The 5000-nt window shown below is 40.3% G+C and overlaps 1 protein-coding gene across 2 annotated transcripts in view; it reads right to left on the reverse strand.

The window, feature by feature from the left end:
- The window catches only part of LOC119597268, a 137127-nt gene that overhangs the window by 99193 nt on the left and 32934 nt on the right, over positions 1-5000 (reverse strand). The window lies entirely within an intron of this gene.

Below are 5000 nucleotides of genomic sequence, written 5' to 3' on the forward strand. Positions count from 1 at the left end.
GAGTGCGCGTGCGTGTGTGTGTACGTATGTGTCTACCTACCCCCCCACACACATTTAAATGTGTGTGAGAAAATCCACCAGTCTTCGGATGTGTCCATCAGCAGAAGGAAGTGGTTGGCATCATCCCTTCACATAGGCTTTACAGTGTATTAGCCTACTGCTGGTGGTAAGAAATCGTGACAACTACTTTTTCTTCATTTGCAAAAAAAAATCTGGGGGTTGCAATAGCATTTCGAGTGTCCCGAAATCACTGGTGGTAAGTCTTCACAACTTCGTAAAGGAATTCCTCTAACCCTTCAACCTTAGTGATGGCAGTTGTCCTGTATCAGCACAACTCCATGCTCAGGAAGGTCATCCGTGACTCTCAGCGCTTGACGCATTGTTTAGCATTTTTTAGATTTGTAGTTCCACCCATATACAGCGGTCCAAGTCTAGAAAGCACAGGCACAGAGGCAGAGGGGACATATGAGTCACCCTAGAACAAGATGCCTTTAAGGAACAGATGTTCAGCTGGGGTTGTGAACCAATATGGGACTCAAAGATAGCACAATGCTGGAGTGTGGCAAGCCATTGCATAATGAGCTAAAATACTCTACCAAAGATGTAAAACAACTTCACAAAAGGCAATCACTGTCTCCAAGCTGCTACCCCGATAAGCGTCCTATGGCTGTTCAGTGGTTATTTGAAGATAGCAGAAGCTATAATGGCTGAGAAAGGAAGCTTGGCGAGTAGTATGGAGCAATCGGTTCGTATAGAGATACATCCATCACCTTACAAAGAACGGTGTCCAGTTCTGCTACAATGTGAGGCTCTTTATCCATTTCCTGATACAGGAGAGTTTATGCCCGTGAGCATTTCTCTGTGTCACTAGCAGTCGTAATATATAAGCGAATCAAACAGCTTCGTATCTCGGAAAAAATGAGGATCATTTCTGCAGTTACATCTCCTGTTACTGATTACAGCTTGAAGACATTCAGTAACTTCTCTTTCAAGATAATAGAATGGGTAAACATTAGGCTCTCCTTGGCCACCTCATCGCCACTTAGCAACCCAGGGCAATCAATGGACTTCGTGAAAGATAGAGCAATACGCAAATTTGAATTCCACGTCAAAAATGTGGAAGCTAACATGAGTGGTCTGTCAAACTGTTTCTTTGCCTTCTGCGCATTCTTGAAAAGTGTCTGCAAAAATTCTACATGTGGCATTTTGATGTATTCTCCGTGTGTCTATGAATATGTATTTTCATGCATTATATATATATATATATATATATATATATATATATATATAGAGAGAGAGAGAGAGAGAGAGAGAGAGAGAGAGAGAGAGAGAGAGAGAGAGAGAGAGAGAGAGAGAGAGAGAGAGAGAGAGGGAGGGAAGGAGAGAGAGGAATGTATACTGTGCGTATGTGTGTGCAATTTGACACTTTCATGCCGTCTACAGTATGTAAGTAACATTCCTTAAACTTCAACAAGAGAGCGCGTAAACTCTCGCAGCCGCCTCCGCCGCAGCCACACCCGCCGCCGCCGCCGCAATGCCACAGCCAATATTCCGCCACTTACAGTCCCGCCAACGCGCCGCGCCCCCACCGGCCCTCTTCGCTCATGCCAGCGTCAATGCTACGGACTCCGGGTGATCGATGGGCGGGAGATCAACAGTTCGTTCCTCATGAAAGTTACAAGAGACTCGCTGCTCACTCCTGGGGCTCGAGAGAGCGCCAACAAATGTACTTTTAAGTACATTAATGTCCTGCAAATTGGCACTCTTTATGTAGATAGATGGACTCAACATATTTTCTTTAGAATTACACACACTTAGGCGCGCGCCTGAGAGTGTGTGTGTGTGTGTGTGTGTGTGTGTGTGTGTGTGTGTGTGTGTGTGTGTGTGTGTGTGTGTGTGTGTGTGTGTGTGTGTGTGTGTGATATACATATATATATACATATACTTATATATTGTCACACCATGCATGATCAAAGAATGCGTTTGGATGCATCGCAGTTATGGAAGCACTGCTCTACTCTGGCCAGGAATGTGATATATTGGCCAGGGGGACCAGCCATCACGTAGGCACACTGCCTACGTTATTAAGGACCTTGACAGACATGATTGTCTGCGAGCGGGGAAGGGGGTAGCGCTTCCGCCATTAGTAAATGTCATTTTTATCTCTCTCTCTCTCTCTCTCTCTCTCTCTCTCTCTCTCTCTCTCTCTCTCTCTCTCTCTCTCTCTCTCTCTCTCTCTCTCTCTCTATCAACTTCACCTTTTCCCTGTCTCTCTATCAAAGTATCAACTATCTTCTTCGTAACTCTATTTTCTTACTTAAGCCGGAATGCAGAGTGTAGCTAGTAAAATATACTATTAATTTTCCTTATGCATATTTAGATTTAGCAGAAAATTAACTAGTAGATATTTTCTTCATTCTCTGTATTACTTTAACTACCTTTGTAACTATTAAGTCTAGCTGCATAATTAAAGCACAGAGATTGTACCCCATTTACTTGTGTGTGTGTGTGTAAATAATGCCATACGAGAAAAAAAAAATACAAGCATCAACGCAAACGGTAAAGTTTTACCTTAATCATGTTTATCGTTAATTATAGAGGTAACGAAAAAAAGGACGAAAGTTCTAAAGTTCAAAATATCAACAGTTCCAAACATTGCTTTCGGATGCAAATTGAACAACAGCCTCGGGCTCCGATTCTTTTTGAACGTATTTACATTGTGTAAAATATATATATATATATATATATATATATATATATATATATATATATATATATATATATATATATATATATAATTAAATAAAGAACATCAACCTATTTGGAATAACTTCTGTCATGCACTCTTTTTTAACCTTTTTTGCAGCATTCATTTTGGCTTTGTTTCAATTCCTATATTTCCTCTACCTTTCAACAATAACTTCGGTTTCACTCTCATTGCTGTCAGATATATTGGAAGCTGTCTTCTTAACGCTGTCGTAAATACCATAAAGCTCACTGTGCAGCAACGTTTTACTTTCTTATATTCTGTGGCCAAGTTATATATACAGTTTTGTGCTTGTAATTATAGGTATATGCATATGTACATCCTACATATATACTCACAAACGTAGATAAAAATAAAGAGATAGAAATAAATATATAAACAGATAGAAAGCTAATGTGCGTGTGCGTGTGCGTGTGCGTGTGCGTGTGTGTGTGTGTGTGTGTGCGTGTGCGTGTGCGTGTGCGTGTGCGTGTGCGGGTGCGGGTGCGGGTGCGGGTGCGTGTGCGTGTGTGCGCGCGCGTGCGTGCGTACACATTTGTGACCTGTCCTTATTATTTCGTAACTGTAATTTCGAAATCCCCCATTCATAAACCTCTTTATTAGGATCCTGAATTAACAAACTTTTGTTGGTTTTAATCATGTCTTTCCTTCTTACGAGGTATGGTACTCCTGGATGGCAGGTGCGAGCGACGGGGTGGAACTTCCACGCATGGCGTCATTCAGGCGGGAAAGATGGGCATAAACTATAAAGAAGGTATAAGTAAGCAACCAATAATATTTCATTTAACAGGCAGCATAATGGGCACTTTTCAGGCACTCATATTAATTACCATTTATTAACGTGTGTGTGAATCTCAAGAACAAACATGAAAATAACGATAGATAAATAAGAATAAAAAATGCCTTAACGGTGAGAATATCCACCGCAATTAGAGGAACAAATGACTTGATAAATAACGTTAATAAAGTTTTTTATGAAAAAGGGAGAAGGCAAGTAGCGGACGACGGGCCGGCGGCCACGAAAAAAACAGAATCGCGTTCCTTTATGATGGCCGTAAAATAGAGAGAAATATGCTTAGAAAATTGAATTTAAGAACAATACATAAAAAGTTATCAAATTTATGACACAATCTGAAATAGCCAATATATATGGAAATAAGATTTAAACATGGGTAAAATTTTATGAGCATAAGCAAAGAGTAAAAGTATAATTTATTTTCTTTCTTTTTTATAGTGCTGTCTTTTCCTCATGTTTATAGTCCGTATATTCTTTACTGCAATTATTGCTTCGAAAATTCCTAAAATCTACATTCTCACTTCTGAACTTGAAGTTTTCCTTTTAATGTGATATTCAAGAAACTTTGCATAAAAGTCTCCCAGTATATCACTGAACTTCGCCAAAAAACGTTTTGTGTGTGTGTGTGTGTGTGTGTGTGTGTGTGTGTGTGTGTGTGTGTGTGTGTGTGTGTGTGTGTGTGTGTTGTGTGTGGTGTGCGTGTGGTGTGGGCGTGTGCGTGTGCGTGTGCGTGTGCGTGTGTGTGTGTGTGTGCGTGTGTGTGTGCGTGTGCTGAACTGAAAATTCCCGTTTTGGTCAAACTAAACGGAAATATAAGTCTTATTCTTACGATAAATTTCAAATGTCGAGTAAAACACACACAGAATAGCACAAATCTTACTCTTAAATCTTACACCAAACAAAAGATAATAAAAGTGAGGAACTTGTTCTGCAACTCTATATATTTCCATTATAAATAGCATATTTTCATATGACAAGCTGTTGAATGACGGCGAAATGAATTTTTCTTACAGTTTTTACAAACCATTTTTATTATTTACTCACGAACTCACAACAAAGATTATCAGGATAATTCACCGTATTTTTTCCCCATGAGAAACAGTGCACGCGATAATACTACATGTAGTTATTCATCACGCGGCAACATACCACATGACCACTAAGCTTTTAACTAGCTTATGTTGGCATCACTTCCTCAGAGATCAAAGACTATAGTTCGTGTGTAAATAGAGCCTTTTGTGGGCTGTAACCCTGACCTCCATTCAAAGACCAGAGCAAGGACCAAGGGCCGTAGTTTCAGTGCATGACAGCAGTGAGTGCTTGTAACGACGAGGACTTATAACAGCGATTGCATGCCAGCCGTGAGTGTTTGTACTATTAACGTGTTCGGGCACCACTCCTGAAACTGAGAATGAAGAATGAATATAAACACAACGG

This window comes from Penaeus monodon, chromosome 39 (assembly GCF_015228065.2).
Source record: "Penaeus monodon isolate SGIC_2016 chromosome 39, NSTDA_Pmon_1, whole genome shotgun sequence".
In the NCBI taxonomy this organism is placed as follows: Eukaryota; Metazoa; Arthropoda; class Malacostraca; order Decapoda; family Penaeidae; genus Penaeus; species Penaeus monodon.